Below are 19456 nucleotides of genomic sequence, written 5' to 3'. Positions count from 1 at the left end.
GTGAATGTAGTTGTGTAAACGTCAGATACCTGCTCGGTTTACAAGACATCACATATTTGCAAAAGTGCTCCGACGTTTTTGGAGATCTGACACCCACTAGCTCGAAGCTAACGGGAGGTCGAGACCTACTACAGCCGGGAGGAACACCGCTTTCCCGGCACATCGTGCCTCGACCTCCCGGTCGGCTTCGAGCTGGCGGCCTCCGAAGAATGCGGCTAAAACTTTTGCGAGATCTCGCAAAAGTCTGTCTTAATTTTTTTTTCTCCCATGTCCCCTGCGGGGCTCCGTAGCTTTGTAAGATCCCAAAAGACACATGAATAAGTAGTAGGATTTGAGAGTGTAATAACAGACTGAAACAGAAGATGGCAGCACTGCATGTACAAGGACGCCAGCTGCAGTGTTGCCAACTTAGCGACTTTGTCGCTATATTTAACGAGTTTTCAGACCCCCTTAGCGACTTTTTTTCTAAAAAGCGACTAGCGACAAATCTGGCGACTTTTTCTGGTATTATTGGAGACTTATTTATGACGACTTTTTGACGTGAAAACGCATATCGCTCTTACTCGCAACAGGCAGCGGTGATACCTTGGGCACCTCACCCATGCCAAAGCGCTCACAGGCGGAGGATAGTCCTCCCCCAGCTGCTATCAGGGCAGGAGACCTGTGATATCATGAGACAACACCTGTGCGTCCAAACGGCAAATGAATCGCGCATGAGCGAAGCCGCTGCTCCCGCACTGACTGTAACGCAGTCAGTTCTTCTTTTATCGTTATGCTGTTTTGTGGATCACAAGGTTTAAAACTACTTATCTCTCACACTAGAGCAAGAGCACTAGCTCGATAGCTAGCTGGGGTTCAAGGCTCGCTAGAGCCGGTGAGAACACCGGACTCCCGGCAAATCGTTTTCAAACCCACCGCCGTCTTTCGCTACTCAGGTTAAACATGATATCTAAGTCACTTAGATAACTTAAAAATGTTATTGTTTGGGTTTTTTCATTTGTTCCTGAGTAAATCGGTTTGGCTGAGATTAAAGTTATAATTTATACAGTCATTGGTTTTTACACAGCTGAATAAACATCAAGCAGACAGCTGATCATCAGAAGTGTGAGATGCTGGAGAATATACTCTGGTGTCCTGTTATATTTTAGATAGCAAGGAGCAGACGGCTGAGTTTATTAAACTTCACCGAAACAATCTGCAAATTTAATTAAAATTTAATAAACTATCATCTTGTCTTTATTTTTTAGTTAGCACATACACTTAAAGCTGTAAGCTAATGATAGTTATATTAGAGCAGATGCATGCTGGTGCAGTAAGCTCTGTGTTGCATGATCTGATTAGTGGACTAATCGCAAAAATAATCGGTGACTAGTCGACTATCAAAATAAACGTTTGTGGCAGCCCTATTCGATACTGTCAGTCATGAAATTCTAATAAAAAAAATGGAAAGTATGGGTTTAGGGGAGTGGTTTTGGGCTGATAAAAAGCTATGTAGTGAATATGCAACAATATGTACAAATAAATGAGTAGGAATCTAAATTGATGGATGTTGCTTGTGACATACCTCAAAGATCAGTATTAGGTCCAAAAGAATTCATGGATTCTTTATTGTCATTCGCATCACATGTTTACATGAGGTGTAACGAAAATTACGTGCACGTGGTCCCGGAGCGAAAGAAACAGTAACGAAGAAACAGAATAAAAAGAAAACAGAATAACAAGTAATAAGTATTTCAAATAAATCTATGCAATATATCGGGTGTGACTGCTTTTATTTTCTATTTCTGGTACAATACTAGCCTGCAAGCAGGAAAGAAATGATAAGGCAGGGAGTACATGTAACATTATGAGAAAACAGTGCTGAGCATGCTTCTGACTACTAACAACAGGCCAAACCATGGTCTCACACTGCCACCTACTGGTACAAAAATGGAGCATCAGCTACAAATATCCCAGACTAGTTACCAGGTCTATAGTTAAAACTAGTTAATTTAGAGGATTTTCAAAAGAAAATATCACTTACATTTAAAGTAAAATAGCTGAAATATAAGTTAATTCACATAAGTGTGATTAGACGTTAGTGGCTATCACACACACACACGTTCATACTGTTGCTCTTTGATTAGATAACTCTATGGCTGCTGTCAATATACAGGCGAAGCTTACGGGTTATGCAGCCAACTTTGTAAGTTGGATCATTAAGTCTATGAATCACCCTGTTAAGCACAAAAAGGTGCTTACACAACTGAAAAAATCTGCTATGTCTTTTCCACAGGGGACTCACCTTTGTATAGCAGACCGATATAGATTGAAGACTGGTTGGGTTGGCCAAATAGTCCATTCCAACTTTAACTCTAAGACAGAGGGGTGGCCATCCTTATGGGTAAAAACGTCCCATTTCCTGTATCAACCATTTTATCTGATCCTATGGGTCCTTATTATGGGTCCGCATTACTGTGGTTGGCCAACATTATGGACTTTATGGACAACTTTATGAACTGATTTAAGCCAACATTTACATTTACATTTACATCATCCCTGCTGATGCATCCAACCACCGCAGAGTCATCAGAAAACTTCTGAAGATGGCAGGTCTCTGTGCAGTGGCTGAAGTCTGTGGTGTAGAGGGTGAAGAGGAAGGGGGAGAGGACAGTCCCCTGTGGTGCCCCTGTGTTGCTAATCACCTTGTCAGACACACACTGTGGGAGACGTACATATTGTGGTCTTCCTGTCAGGTAATCAACAATCCAGGACACCAGAGAAGCATCCACCTGGATCGCTGCTAACTTATCACCCAGGAGGGTCGGCCTGATGGTGTTGAAAGCACTGGAAAAGTCAAAAAACATGACCCTCACAGTGCTCGCCGGCTGGTCCAGATGGGTGTAGACACGATTGAGCAGGTAGATGATGGCGTCCTCAATCTATTGTTATTTCAGATCATACCCCCCTATTGATGAGATGGGGGTTGGATGCCTCACTGCCCTCCGCCTCTGGCAGTGGCCCTTTCTACTAAGGAGGCAAGAGTTCTGCATGTCCTGGTGACCCTCCACCCGTTTCACAGGTGGGTGCAGCCTGATCTATCTAGTGAAAGTCTAGACAGACCAGACCAGCCCAACCACACAGACACTTCCTACCCGATTTTAGGACAAAAGCAGAGTATGCAATATGTGGGACAAACAAACACACAAATGGCAAATGTGAGATCTTGGGAATCTAAGCAGCTTGAACCGAAAGTGACTAAAAATTGTCAAGGCTGAGCAGGACTCAAGCGCAGACTACGAATCACAATAAACATTTTTTTTTATTTACATCGGGAACAGCACCATGCAGGACAGACGAGCTCTACAGAGGGTTGTGCGGTCAGCTGAGCGCACCATCCGCTCCAAGCTCCCTGACCTGCACTCAATCTACAGCAGGCGGTGCTGGACCAAGGCCAGGAAGATCGTGAAGGACCTCAGCCATCCCAACAACGGACTGTTCTCTCTGTTGAGGTCAGGAAAGCGATTCCGCTCCCTGAAGACCAACACAGAGAGACTGAGGAGGAGCTTCTTCCCGCAGGCGATACGGTCTCTCAATCACACCACCACACAGTACTGACCCACACATATAGTTCTTACACACACACTGGACATTCTGGACATTGTTTTCACTTCATCACTTAAATCACTGCTGCTGTTATTGTGTATATATTTATTTATACTTCTTGTGTATTTTGTTCATACATTCTTATATAGTTCTATATTGTGTATTTTGTTGTACAGTTATTTTATTTTCAATTTAATTTATATATTTTATCTTATTCTTTCCCAGTGTGTTGTACAGTTATTTCATTTTTAACCTTAATTTATATTTTATTCCTTCCTAGTTAAATTTACCCTTTTTAATTTTTCATATTTATTTCCTATCTTATTCATAGCCTTTTCCTTTTTTGTTTTCTTTAGGTCACGAGCAGTTGTCAAAGCATTTCACTACATATCGTACTGTGTATGACTGTGTACGTGACAAATAAAAATTTGAATTTGAATTTGAATTTGGTCCATGTGAATCTGAAGAAGAAACACTCAGTGCATCATGGGAATCCCTTAGCAGCCTACACCTATTGCAGCATAACTAAGGGAGGATTCAGGGTCACCTGATCCAGCTCTAACTATATGCTTCAGAAAGGAAAGTTTTAAGACTAATCTTAAAATAGAGATAGTGTCATTATGGACTTTATGGACAACTTTATGAACTGATTTAAGCCAACATTTACGCCCCCAAATGGGATGATGAAAACTTAATTGTCTATTAATTCTCGTGAATTCTGGATATGACAACACACAATCTCATTTTAGCCGGAGGTACAAGCTGTGTGCTCTCTAACCTAGAAAGAAGCTCTAATAAGGATACTCATCCAGGGCATGCTCCGACTATATTCCTGTCCACAAAATGTTCTATTGGATAAATTCATTTGTCACTGATAAATGTCCTCTTCCACTTATTGAAACTTGCAATTATCAATCTATTGTTATTTCAGATCATACCCCCCTATTGATGAGATGGGGGTTGGATGCCTCACAGCCCTCCGCCTCTGGCAGTGGCCCTTTCTACTAAGGAGGCAAGAGTTCTGCATGTCCTGGTGACCCTCCACCCGTTTCACAGGTGGGTGCAGCCTGATCTATCTAGTGAAAGTCTAGACAGACCAGACCAGCCCAACCACACAGACACTTCCTACCCGATTTTAGGACAAAAGCAGAGTATGCAATATGTGGGACAAACAAACACACAAATGGCAAATGTGAGATCATGGGAATCTAAGCAGCTTGAACCGAAAGTGACTAAAAATTGTCAAGGCTGAGCAGGACTCAAGCGCAGACTACGAATCACAATAAACATTTTTTTTTATTTACATGACACAGAGTGCACTATATACAAGTGGGGAGAAGGGGTCCAGCAAATCCAGAGGTCCATGGAGGGTGGGGGGCTCCAAAGGCTCACTGCAACTGCCACACTCACGAACAGGGTCTCAAGGCGGGGCACGGAAAATCTATATACAAGGACAAAATGTTAAATGCCAAGCAAAGCACAAAGAGAAATCAAAATATTTCCAAAGCTAGAATTGCACTAACGAATGTTACACAGTAGTCCAGCGACAAAGGGCTCCAAGCAACTGCCTTCAGAAGTGGCTGGTAAACAGGATGATGAACCTCAGGTGAGAAATTGCTTGCAGGTGTGAGGACAGCAACCGGGAGCCCATGATTAGGTCCACCCAGGCATCGCGTTGTGAGCAGGGAAGCAAGAAAGAAAGTGAGAGAAACAAAAACAAATACATATACATGTAGCGTAACTGGACCATGACAGTAATATTTCAGTTTGATCAACCATCTCAACAAGTTCAATTACTTTCTTTTCAAGCTTCTTACACTACATTGACTTTTGTTTTTACACAATCTCAGAAGAGGAGAGCCACTGAGGGAACGCCTTCCGCCCTCCAACGCCTCCACCGTGACCTCCACTTCTGAGAGGAATTGCCTACAGATCAAGCATGGAGTGTGCCTGAATGGACATACAGAACTCCAAGGTTCGGCCCAGTGTTGAGGGTTTTCCCAAAGGAGAGGGCCCGGCGGGCGGTGCCTCACAGCCCTCCGCCTCTGGGAGTGGCCCCTTTCTACTAAGGAGGCAAGAGGTGGCCAGGAGTCTGTCAGCGAGTTCTGCATGTCCTGGTGACCCTCCACCTGTTTCACAGGTGGGTGCAGCCTGATCTATCTAGTGAAAGTCTAGACAGACCAGACCAGCTCAACCACACAGACACTTCCTACCTGATTTGAGGACAAAAGCAGAGTATGCAATATGTGGGACACACACACACACACACACACAAATCAGTTGAAAGGGACAGAAGAAATGGCAAAAGTGAGAATATCTCACACACACACAACAGAGGGGGAAGAGATAGAGAAATTGGCAAATGTGAGATCATGCTAAGCAGCTTGAACTGAAAGTGACTGGAAATGTTTACGTTTGATCAGCCACCCATCCATTCTCTGCTGTGTTTCTTTTCCAGTGTCACAGGGCAGCTCGAGCCTATCCCAGCTATCTTAGGGCGAGAAGCAGGGTACACCCTCGACAGGTCACCAGTCTGTTACAGGGCTAACACATAGACGCAGAAAACCATTCGCACCTATCGCCAATTTACACTCTTCGATTACCTGTTGCCACTAACTGCAGGTCGTTGGACTGTGGCAGGAAGCCGAAGTACTAGGAAAGAACCCACGCAAACACAGGAAGAACATGCAAACTCCACACAGAGCGACGGTAGAGCTGAACTCAAGACCTTCTTCCTGTGCGGTAACGGTGCTAACCACTGTGCCGCCCGCGTGTGAGCAACCGTCTCCCAGAAATTTAAAAAAGTTCAGTTACTTTCTTTCAAGCTGCTTACACTACATTGACTTTTGTTTTTACACAATCTCAGAAGAGGAGAGCCACTGAGGGAACGCCTTCCGCCCTCCGACGCCTCCACCGTGACCTCCACTTCTGAGAGGAATTGCCCACAGATCAAGCATGGAGTGTGCCTGAATGGACATACAGAACTCCAAGGTTCGGCCCAGTGTTGAGGGTTTTCCCAAAGGAGAGGGCCCGGCGGGCGGTGCCTCACAGCCCTCTGCCTCTGGGAGTGGCCCCTTTCTACTAAGGAGGCAAGAGGTGGCCAGGAGTCTGTCAGCGAGTTCTGCATGTCCTGGTGACCCTCCACCTGTTTCACAGGTGGGTGCAGCCTGATCTATCTAGTGAAAGTCTAGACAGACCAGACCAGCTCAACCACACAGACAAATCCTACCTGATTTGAGGACAAAAGCAGAGTATGCAATATGTGGGACACACACACACACACACACACACACACACACACACACACACACACTCACTCACAGATCAGTTGAAAGGCACAGAAGAAATGGCAAAAGTGAGAATATCTCACACACACACAACAGAGGGGGAAGAGATAGAGAAATTGGCAAATGTGAGATCATGCTAAGCAGCTTGAACTGAAAGTGACTGGAAATGTTTACGTTAGATCAGCCACCCATCCATTCTCTGCTGTGTTTCTTTTCCAGTGTCACAGGGCAGCTCGAGCCTATCCCAGCTATCTTAGGGCGAGAAGCAGGGTGCACCCTTGACAGGTCACCAGTCTGTTACAGGGCTAACACATAGAAGCAGAAAACCATTCGCACCTATCGCCAATTTACACTCTTCGATTACCTATTGCCACTAACTGCAGGTCGTTGGACTGTGGCAGGAAGCCGGAGTACAAGGAAAGAACCCACGCAAACACAGGAAGAACATGCAAACTCCACACAGAGCGACGGTAGAGCTGAACTCAAGACCTTCTTCCTGTGCGGTAACGGTGCTAACCACTGTGCCGCCCGCGTGTGAGCAACCGTCTCCCAGAAATTTAAAAAAGTTCAGTTACTTTCTTTCAAGCTGCTTACACTACATTGACTTTTGTTTTTACACAATCTCAGAAGAGGAGAGCCACTGAGGGAACGCCTTCCGCCCTCCGACGCCTCCACCGTGACCTCCACTTCTGAGAGGAATTGCCCACAGATCAAGCATGGAGTGTGCCTGAATGGACATACAGAACTCCAAGGTTCGGCCCAGTGTTGAGGGTTTTCCCAAAGGAGAGGGCCCGGCGGGCGGTGCCTCACAGCCCTCTGCCTCTGGGAGTGGCCCCTTTCTACTAAGGAGGCAAGAGGTGGCCAGGAGTCTGTCAGCGAGTTCTGCATGTCCTGGTGACCCTCCACCTGTTTCACAGGTGGGTGCAGCCTGATCTATCTAGTGAAAGTCTAGACAGACCAGACCAGCTCAACCACACAGACACTTCCTACATGATTTGAGGACAAAAGCAGAGTATGCAATATGTGGGACAAACACACACACACACACACACACACACTCACTCACAGATCAGTTGAAAGGCACAGAAGAAATGGCAAAAGTGAGAATATCTCACACACACACAACAGAGGGGGAAGAGATAGAGAAATTGGCAAATGTGAGATCATGCTAAGCAGCTTGAACTGAAAGTGACTGGAAATGTTTACGTTTGATCAGCCACCCATCCATTCTCTGCTGTGTTTCTTTTCCAGTGTCACAGGGCAGCTCGAGCCTATCCCAGCTATCTTAGGGCGAGAAGCAGGGTGCACCCTCGACAGGTCACCAGTCTGTTACAGGGCTAACACATAGATACAGACAACCCTAGACACTTAAGAGCATTTCAGAGTTTCTCCACAAACTAGGATTTTGGAAAGAGGCCGGAGCACGTGGAGTGAACCCCCACAAACACTTTGAGGACATGAGAAGTCCATACAGAAAGACCTCAGCCTGATAGTGGAGTTGAACTCAGGACCTTCTTGCTGTGCGGGCAACTATATTAACCACTGTGCCACCGTGTTGCCCTTGTTTGTTCACCCGTCAATGAATTCATTTACTTCATTACTAAGCTTCTTACCTTTACACATGCACCCACACACAGGGGAAAGAGCTAGAGGAAATGGCAAATGTTAGATGATAATCTCTCTCTCACTCACACACACAAGACAAGGGGAGAGAGAAAGAAGAAATGACAAATGTGAGATCATCGCACGCACACACACACACACCCACTGCTCCACCCCTCCACCCCTCCCCTGATGCTGCTCAGCCACAAACCACACCCCGCCACAGGCACGTGCAGAGGGGGGGCTAGAGGGGCTTGAGCACCCGCCCCTTTCCTGATGGGTGCCCAAAGTGCCCTTTTGTTGAGGCAACTTTTTAAAAAAAATTATTATTTTTTTTATGTGTGTGTGTGTGCGTGCGGAGTCTTGTCTGTGCCCATCAACAATAATATTTAACTATTAATCACAGTTTTGCTAAATAAAAGGATCTGGCTTGCATCAGTCACATGATCACATTTAACCAATGATCGCCCTTGACGGCAGAACGCGCTGGTTACGAGCCGGGAACGAGCTCACAAAGAGCACGCGCATTTGTTGCGGTCCGGAGCTGTAGGAGAAACACAAGTTAACTCAGAGACACAGACTGATGCGACAAACCCAGTAAGTAGGTGCACAGCGTGCACTGTAGTGTATAGCATCCAGGAGTATTAGCTTATTACGTACACGTTGGTAAGTTGTCTTGTGGCAACTGACGAACTGAAACAAACGAGCGTGCTGTGTGTGCAACAGCGCGACAAACATTACCTGTCCTTTTATTAACTGCACAAGCAGTGCTGGTCACAGCTGCTGGCTACCTGTGTAAGGCTGTCATGGATCTGTAGCTCTGTCACCGTTTTAGGGAACATATTTAGTTTTAAAGTAAGTTTCCGGGCTTTTCCTGCCTTTCTGGAGGGATTATATTTCACTAAAAAACGATCTAATATGCATGTCCACATAATAATTATTATAATTATAATATATTAAAAACACACGCTGTATTTTAAAGAACATACATTAAGAAGCAGATTATATTAGATTTATATTTTAAATAAGACAAAAGTTGGATTTTACAGCAGTAAAATTATTGTATCTCTGCAGTTTAAAAATGTAATAAGCTTTGCCCCTGCACAGAGTGGATAGTGAAACAAATGGAATCATCATAAATACATTATTTCATATTTATTACTTCCCCCTCCTTATTGCGTTATTATTGTAGCTCTAGTAATAAATAATAATGTAAGGATTATGGATCAGCACCGTGATGCCCATAGTATATACAGTATTCTGAAGAAGGTCTAAAATGTCACTGTGTGTGCGTGCATGTGTGTGTTTTATTTAGATGGATTTTTAAAAAAAATATTACTCATGATATAACATTGTCCAGACATGCCTGGTAAGGACATGAGGAGGAAACAGCAGGAGCTGTGTGAGGCTACTAAAGGCAGTGCTATAACATTTTTCTGTCATCATTTTATTATAGATTAAGTGCAAGAGTTGTTAGGTGTGGATAATTAGATTATAGTTTATTGCAATAGCAAGTTGTGCCTTCAAAGGAGCTTGCAAAGACTACGATGACCGGGATGACTGAGAACCTTCACAGACAAGTTGTGCCTTGTTCTCACATAGCAAGTGGAGAGTGATATATGAAATGATGGGATGGAAGGAAGAAGAGAAGCAAAGAGTGATTCACAGGCAGAGCCTAATTTATTTCTCACAGTTTTTTGTTGCCTTATGGTTCCAAGCGCTGTCACCAATCTTTGCATTTTGTTATTATCTCATGACACTTGTTTAATCAGCTACCATCTCTCCTATGGACTTTTTAATGTCTACAGTCTCAGATCAACACAGCCCTTCTCTTCCCATATTAGATTCTTGATGAATGTGTGTTGTTGTTATTCAACCTGGTTCAATGTGCCCCTTTTTAACTTTGAGCACCCGTCCCACCAGCGCTATATAAATACAGGCCATTTACCATTTACCTTTAAACCTCTCTGCACGGCCCTGCCCCGCCACAGTGCTTTTCAGATTTTTAAAATGTAGTTAATGAATTATTCAGTGTGTTTCAAACTAAACTGTTTATAAAACCAACAAAACCCCTAAAAATTAATCTTAACTACGTGTTTTGTCAGTTACTCAAAACATTTTTCTAAATGAGATAATATGTGGTTTGTGGCTCAGCTGCAGGGAGGGCTTTGGCTGGTGGGTTCAGGGTGTGGTGTCAGGGGATGCTGACCCACACGGCTGTTCTGCATCATCTGATCATGTTGGGACTGTGTGCTGCACGGGAAGAAGGTGGCTGGAAAACTGCACAAGCAGAAGAAACCAACGACAAACTGTAAATAAAAGCATCTACGTGCTTGTAACATGCATGCTTTACACCCTAACTGTTTATTAAGCATAACAAGGTTTTAATAAAATAGACATTGATTTCCTTAAACAATTTAGAAGAAAAAATAGCAGTCATCATAAAGCTAACAAAAAAAAACACGGAAAAAATGCCTGAATAGCACAAGTGATTAATGCCATCAAGCTAATGCTAAAGAAGCAGCAGACAATGACAGGTCAACATAAAATAACTAAATCTTAAGGAATGAGTAATAACATAATGTATGATTAACTATATTTCACATTTATGAATGAATTACATTTTTCAGGTTTATTATCATTATGATTCAGACATAATGCAGCTGTAAAGATCACATTTAGTAGCAAATTTCTCATCAATAGAACCCAACTGTCATGGTCCGGGTGAGCACGGGGTTTTTCCACTCCGCTGGGTTCTACCTTCAGGCAGAGACTCCAATCAGCTTCCACACCTGGTTCCAATCAAGTCACCTGCATATAAGACCAGCATTCACAACAGACCTCTGCCAGATCTTCTGCTAACCCATGTCAGTGCTAGGCTGCGAACCCCTTGTGAGAACCCTCAACTACTGCTTTTCCCTCACCGTGTTTTTCTTTGTCATAGGACCCACCTGGCAGTCACATTTCCCGAACTACTCTCATCTCCGCCTGGACGCTGGTTCTGTCATCTGGTTTCTTCCTCTCCACCATCGGACTACACCTGCCTGCCTCCCTGCCAAGTCCCTCACTCCACGCATATTCTGGATCCTCTCTGGACACTCCTCACCCGGAACCCCCTGGACACCCCTTCCTCGCATGACACTTTAAACCTGCAACGCGTAAGCCCTAACCTCCATAGCCTAATCCTGCAGCTGTGATTCACTGGACTGCCACTGACTACTTGTCTCTTCTCATTATAGTGACTGCGTACCTCCATCCAAGCCGCTGCCCCTTTTTCCATCCGTGAAATCCAGCACCTAGCCATAGCACTCAGTTTCATGTTCACAGTTTGGCCTCACAGTTCACAGTTCATAGCATTTCATAATTCATAGCATTCATAGTCTCCTGTTGTGTAATTTCACTAGACACTTGTAAATAAAGCACTGTGTTCACGCCCGTTTGCCTCCCTCTGTGTCTGCATTTGAGTCCACACCCACAGCCGGGCCCTCTCGGCCGTAACAGTAAGATCTGGCCACAATATGGACTCAGCAGACGCAGAGCGGACAGCCATTCAGAAACAAGGTGCAATCCTAGGTCACCACGAGCAATCCATTCAATATCTCCTGGCTTCACAGAAAGACCTTGGTGAGGGACAGGCTAAGATCTTTGCTGCCCTAGAGACTCTACAAGCTAACCTCGCTTCCGTGCCGCGTCCTGCCCCCGAACCCGCGCCCCCCGCACAAGACACACAGCCATCCACTTCGTCCCCTGCCTCGGCTTATGCGCTCCAAAGTGGGACGATTTTTCGCGACGCATCATCCCCGGAGCCCGAACCTTTTTCTGGGGATCCGGGGAGCTGCACGGGGTTCCTACTTCAGTGCGATCTGGTATTTGGCCGCTCACCGCGCACCTTCATTGACAACGCCGCTCGGATTTCCTATTTCATAGGGAAATTACGGGACCGTGCTCTAAAATGGGCAGAAGCATACCTGTCAAGCCATCCCCTGCGAACTTGCTCTTATGATGACTTCCTGGGTGAGTTTAAAAAGACATTCACTCATCCTGTCTCTGAGGGCAGTTCGGCCCGTAAGTTGTTAAAGCTGCGCCAGGGTCGCCGTAGTGTTGCTGATTACCTCATAGATTTTCGAACGGCCGCCGCGGAGACGGGGTGGCCAGATCACGCGTTGCAGGGAATCTTTCTACAGTCCCTGAATGATAACATGAAAGATCAGCTTGCTTCACGGGATGAGCCCGCTACGTTTGAGGAGTTAGTCTCCCTTTCTCTCCGTATTGACATCAGGCTGAGAGAGAGGGAGAATGAAAGGAACTACAAACCCCAACGTCCCCTCCTCCGCCCACTTCCGTGTTCGTTTACGCCAGCCCCACCCATAATGCAGTCGCCTGTGTCGGCCGCCTCTCCCTCCGTCGTGGACGCGGCGCCGGAACCGATGCAGATCGGCCGCGCTCAGCTGCCGCCGGAGGAGAGAGAGCGTCGCTTTCGTGCACACGCGTGTTTTTATTGCGGGTCGACAGAACATTTAATCGTAGCATGTCCCAAGAGGGGAAAAGGGCCAGCCCGCCAGTAGATTCGGGGATACGGGTGGGCGGTTCTCATAGTGATGATAAACCCCGTTTGCTTCTCACAGTCAGTTTAGTTATCAACCGTGCCACGCACACCTTTCAGGCCCTGGTCGACTCCGGTTCAGAGCAAAACCTAATCAGTTTTGACCACGCCACACGGTTAGGATTGCACCTTGTGCCTTTAGATCCGCCCATTTCTGCGAAAGCACTTAATAACCAGGTCTTTGCACAAATAACTCGCCACACTGAGCCAGTGACTGTAATCACTTCAGGAAATCATAGGGAGGAGCTCACTTTCTTCGCCCTCTCATCGCCTGACACTCCCCTCACATTCGGCTACCCTTGGTTAAAGCTACACAATCCACACTTGGATTGGTCTGGACGGAAGATAATAAGCTGGAGTGTATTCTGCCATGCTAATTGTTTGAGGTCGGCGTGTCCCCCGGGCCCCGAGGAGCCCTATGCGTTGGAAGAAACAACCCCCGATCTCACTGGTGTGCCCATGGAATATCACGATTTCAAAGAGATTTTTAGTAAGAGTAAGGCGCAAGCTTTGCCGCCTCACAGACAATATGACTGTGCCATAGACCTTCTCCCCGGTGCTCCTTTGCCCTCCAGTCGATTATACAACATATCTAAACCAGAACGTGTTGCTATGGAGAAGTACATCAGAGAGTCACTTGCTGCTGGAATAATTCGACCGTCGTCTTCACCTGTTGCTGCCGGATTCTTCTTTGTGGGTAAGAAGGACGGGTCGCTACGACCATGTATTGATTTCCGTGGTCTCAACGACATAACTATAAAGAATAAATACCCATTGCCACTCATCAGTTCTGTGTCAGAGTCCCTGCATGGCGCCACTATCTTCACTAAGCTGGGTCTTCGTAATGCTTATCATTTGGTTCGCATTAGGCAGGGAGATGAGTGGAAGACGGCCTTTAACACGCCACTGGGCCACTTCGAGTACCTGGTCATGCCCTTTGGACTAACGAACGCCCCAGCCGTATTTCAAGCTTTGGTGAATGATGTTCTCAGGGACTTTCTGAACAGATTTGTGTTCGTATATCTGGATGACATACTCGTATTTTCCAGATCGCTCCAGGAACATCACGCTCATGTCCGTGCTGTCATCCAGCGCTTATTGGAGAACAAACTGTACATAAAGGCAGAAAAGTGTGAGTTTCATGCATCGTCAGTCTCTTTTCTTGGTTATATCCTGGCAGGGGGGCAACTGAAGACTGATCCAGCAAAGGTCAAGGCAGTCACAGAGTGGCCGGTGCCCACATCCCGTAAGCTTCTCCAGAGATTCCTGGGCTTTGCCAACTTCTACAGGCGATTCGTCAGGAACTACAGTCAGGTAGTTGCACCTCTAACACGCCTCACGTCTACAAAGCACCCATTCACGTGGCCTACCGAAGCCGACAGAGCTTTCAACAAGCTGAAACAACTGTTTACAACAGCTCCCGTGCTAATTCAGCCCGACACCAGCAAGCCCTTCATCGTTGAGGTGGACGCATCAGATGTTGGAGTGGGGGCAGTGTTGTCTCAACATACTGGTCCATCAGCAAAGTTACAACCCTGCGCTTTCTTCTCGCGTCGCTTGTCTCCGGCAGAGAGAAACTACGATATTGGGGACCGTGAGCTGCTTGCTGTGAAACTAGCATTGGAGGAGTGGCGGCACCTGCTGGAGGGGGCTGAGCACCCATTCATAGTCTGGACAGACCATAAAAATTTAACATACCTACGGAATGCAAAGAAACTAAATACACGCCAAGCCCGTTGGTCACTGTTTTTTGCCCGTTTCAACTTTTCTATCTCATATCGCCCAGGTACCCGGAATGTTAAGCCAGATGCTCTCTCCCGCCAGTTCGAAGCTGCCTCAGAGCGGTCAGGGGTGCCCTCCATACTCCCTGCCAGCTGTCGTGTAGGGGCTGTCACATGGGAAGTAGACTCCGTCATTCAGCGGGCTCTGCAAGCAGAACCTGATCCGGGCACCGGTCCAGCTAACAAGCGCTATGTACCCACAGCAGCCCGCACCAAGGTTTTGGAATGGGTTCACACGGCCAAGTTCACAGGTCACCCGGGCCGAGGTAGGACAGCTATGCTACTGAAGAGACACTTTTGGTGGGAGACGTTGGATAGGGATGTACGTGAATACGTAGCTGCTTGCACGGTTTGTGCTCGTAATAAGTCCAGGAATCACCGTCCCTACGGACTGCTTCACCCACTAACCACCCCACACCGGCCATGGTCACATATTGCGTTGGATTTTGTAACAGGGCTTCCAAACTCTGCAGGAAAGACTACCATACTTACCATAGTTGACAGATTTTCCAAGGCAGCACATTTCATAGCTCTAGATAAACTGCCCACTGCTTCAGAAACAGCTAAACTGTTGGTTGAACATGTTTTCAGACTCCATGGGATCCCTATGGAAATAGTGTCTGACAGGGGTCCCCAGTTTGCTTCTCAGGCCTGGGGAGCCTTTTGTACGGCCCTGGGGGCCAAGCCCTGTTTGAGCTCAGGCTACCATCCACAGACCAATGGCCAAACTGAGCGCCTGAACCAAGAACTCGAGACCACTCTTCGCTGCGTCACTGCCCATAATCCAGCCTCTTGGTCCACATTCTTGCCGTGGGTTGAATATGCGCATAACACACTCACCGCCTCGGCCACAGGTCTTTCACCTTTTGAGGCGTCCTTAGGTTACCAGCCACCTTTGTTCCCCGAGCAAGAAGCTGAGCTTGCGGTGCCTTCTGTCCAGCATCATCTGCAGCGTTGCCGCCGGGCCTGGACGCGGACTCGTGAGGCGCTGTTGCGCGCTGTGTCTCGCCAATGCCACTACGCCAACCAGCGGTGCACGGCGGCTCCTACTTACTCTCCGGGGCAAAAAGTGTGGCTGGCGGCTAAGGATATCCCGCTCCAGGGAACCTCCCGCAAGCTGTCTCCGCGCTATATTGGGCCTTTCGTGATTGACAGGCTGATTGGCCCTGCGGCAGTCCGGCTCACATTGCCTGCATCGTTGCGGATCCATCCGGTGTTCCATGTTTCGCAGGTCAAGCCAGTGTTGTCTAGTCCTCTGTGCCCTCCTTCCGACCCCCCTCCTCCCGCCCGGCTCGTCGATGGTCATCCTGCCTTCTCGGTGCGGCGTATCCTGGACGTGCGTCGGTGGGGCAGGGGCCGGCAGTTTCTGGTGGACTGGGTGGGGTACGGGCCTGAGGAGCGTTCGTGGGTGTCTCGGTCTCTGATCTTGGACCCGGCGCTTGTTTCTGATTTTTTCAGGTCTCGTCGCGTGTCCGGGTCTGCTCGGTCGCCGGGGGGCGATCGTTGAGGAGGGGGTACTGTCATGGTCCGGGTGAGCACGGGGTTTTTCCACTCCGCTGGGTTCTACCTTCAGGCAGAGACTCCAATCAGCTTCCACACCTGGTTCCAATCAAGTCACCTGCATATAAGACCAGCATTCACAACAGACCTCTGCCAGATCTTCTGCTAACCCATGTCAGTGCTAGGCTGCGAACCCCTTGTGAGAACCCTCAACTACTGCTTTTCCCTCACCGTGTTTTTCTTTGTCATAGGACCCACCTGGCAGTCACGTTTCCCGAACTACTCTCATCTCCGCCTGGACGCTGGTTCTGTCATCTGGTTTCTTCCTCTCCACCATCGGACTACACCTGCCTGCCTCCCTGCCAAGTCCCTCACTCCACGCATATTCTGGATCCTCTCTGGACACTCCTCACCCGGAACCCCCTGGACACCCCTTCCTCGCATGACACTTTAAACCTGCAACGCGTAAGCCCTAACCTCCATAGCCTAATCCTGCAGCTGTGATTCACTGGACTGCCACTGACTACTTGTCTCTTCTCATTATAGTGACTGCGTACCTCCATCCAAGCCGCTGCCCCTTTTTCCATCCGTGAAATCCAGCACCTAGCCATAGCACTCAGTTTCATGTTCACAGTTTGGCCTCACAGTTCACAGTTCATAGCATTTCATAATTCATAGCATTCATAGTCTCCTGTTGTGTAATTTCACTAGACACTTGTAAATAAAGCACTGTGTTCACGCCCGTTTGCCTCCCTCTGTGTCTGCATTTGAGTCCACACCCACAGCCGGGACCTCTCGGCCGTAACACCAACACTAATTATATTTGATTTGGAGAGAATTAGAGAGATAGAGAATTATAAAAAGGGAATTAAAAAACACAGCATGGTACATTATTACAAATAAGGCACTCCCACATCAAAAGTAAAACTTGGAAGCTTTGTGTCTCTGTCATTATTTCTTCTGCCATACAGCTACACCGCTGGAGCATGGTACACAGAAGTCGCTTTAAAAAAATACATTTAATATAGCTCTTCAGGCATAGAAAACATAACTTTACCTTACATCGAGGACAAACAACAAATTTACAATTCCACTTGCTGTACTCAACCAGGAGGTGAGACAGGGACGGATAGAAGGACATCCGTGGACTTCCTCCAATGAACCAAAGGTTATCTGGGCAGGTTTGTAGTGTTTTTAGTGATTTTCACAGCAGTCTTTCCAAGGCCGTGGACTCTCCCATTCCCTCAAACACTGCAAGCAGAATTCAAACGGCTGTCCATTTACTGCTGTGCACACTTTACAGAGGACATTCAAATCTGATCCATTCTCTCTTATCACAATGGATCTGCATTCGGGACACTACAGGGAGACCTCCCTTATGGGGATGCTGCTGACATATTATAAATTGTTATATCTATATTTAGCCTAATGGTAAGGAGAAATATTACTTTTTTCCACCGTCGAGATCCTTTGAGATCAAAGTGGATCAACAGCTTCACCAAATGAAGCACTATAAAAACTGCACAGGAAAAATATCCCTAACTTCACCTGTGATCACACGGTAGTTTTCTGTTGCAAAGGGAACAAAGAGAAAGACTTCACTAAGTGAAAAAGGATGAAGATACAAGCTGGTGATGATCCAGTGCACCTGGTCTCAGGACGTGAAGAAAAAGCCTGATCACCTTCTCCACAAAAACAAGGTGAGCTTAATGTTATGATTGATTTTAGCTTTTCAAGTTATGTATGTTACTTTCATAATAGTCACAGATTATATTGCAAACGCAGTGATTGCTGTTATGTGTATGATGACCAAAACTCTCTAAAAAACTGTTATTTCTTGCTGGCTTTCAATGGAAGATTATACCCATCCATTCAATTGAATTTGTTTTGAAGTCTTTTTCTGCTTTGATTGAGCTTGAAAGTCAAAAACACCACCAACAAAAAACTTTTAAAACTGCTTTTTGTTTCCTTTTTTCCTTTGAAGAAATCCTGAGCAGGAGGAACCAAACAGCTAAGAGCATCTTGACCACAGTGGGGGAAAAGGTGTGCACTGAGGATGATTTTGAAATATTAACTTTGTTGTCACTGCTAAGGAGTTTTGGACACAGGAGTGTGTTTAAAATGTGTGCATCTTCAGTGGTGTTCAGGGAACCTGACATAATAGTTTTTGACATGTTTAAATATTTTGTGAGGTTCATCTCTGTCCTCTGTTGTGTGTGTAGGATATCTTATGGCTGAAGTCCGGCTGACTGTCGCTGGGAAGCTATTGGTGAACGACTCTGCATCTCTATCTGAATATGGGCTCAAGCCCTCGTGCGTGGTGCAGATGGTGGTGAAGGTCCACAGAGGCTGACAGAGACCAGCAATATGATACATCCAAAGGACAAAATGCATCATCTTTGCTAACTGGCACTGAACTGTGTCGTCTTTGATCTTTGGTTTTCTTCTACACTTAAACATACAGCTCAATGAAGCATTAAATGTAAGCGACTGTATAACTTACTTGTTATAATAGTCTTACAGAGTAGGCCTTGAGATGGAGAGGATAGATGCAGCTTCAGTAAAAGACATTTTCAGGGAAAGAACATTTTCCAGTTCCTCTTTGGAAATTTGAATATTGTGAAAAATGACTTGAAAAAACATGTTTTTAATAAGGCTTGGAGCTAAATGTGGAAAAATGTTGCTACTAATTCCAGCATCATTCAGTTTACAAACGGCATCCCATTGAATAACTGGAATCCCCCCTCCCCCATTTTCACATAATGTGAAGCCATCCAGTGGGATGGTTCACATTTTTGAAACTCCTGATATTGCATGAAATCCCTTTATGCACACTTTGACTACAAGGGGTAGCCGACAAGCATTAAAAAAGGATAATGTTTTTAAAAATGGGAAGAGCAACCAAATTATAACATAACATTAAAGTGAGCATGTGCTACACACCTCCTGCATGAATCAATAAATTCAGATATATTTAATCAGTGATGCAAAATCTTACAAAACATACTTTGGTTTTGTCGAGTGGACTCTTGCTGCCTTTAGCAGAGAGTGCTAATTCTGGGACTGGTGGATGCTTACAGCACACAGTATATGAAGAA

General features: G+C 46.2%; 1 protein-coding gene and 1 long non-coding RNA gene across 2 annotated transcripts in view; both read left to right on the top strand.

The window, feature by feature from the left end:
• Positions 1-19456, top strand: part of LOC309718862 (glutathione hydrolase 5 proenzyme-like) — an 88699-nt gene that overhangs the window by 35302 nt on the left and 33941 nt on the right. The gene's annotated exons all lie outside the window — the stretch shown is intronic.
• LOC309718877 lies at positions 17972-19070 on the top strand. Its single transcript, XR_014280103.1, has 3 exons — positions 17972-18058; positions 18343-18401; positions 18581-19070. It is a non-coding gene; the product is annotated as an uncharacterized lncRNA (long non-coding RNA).

Source organism: Aulonocara stuartgranti (genome assembly GCF_965226115.1).
Source record: "Aulonocara stuartgranti genome assembly, chromosome: 12".
NCBI classification, from domain to species: Eukaryota; Metazoa; Chordata; class Actinopteri; order Cichliformes; family Cichlidae; genus Aulonocara; species Aulonocara stuartgranti.
This window is presented reverse-complemented; position numbering and strand designations above follow the sequence as displayed.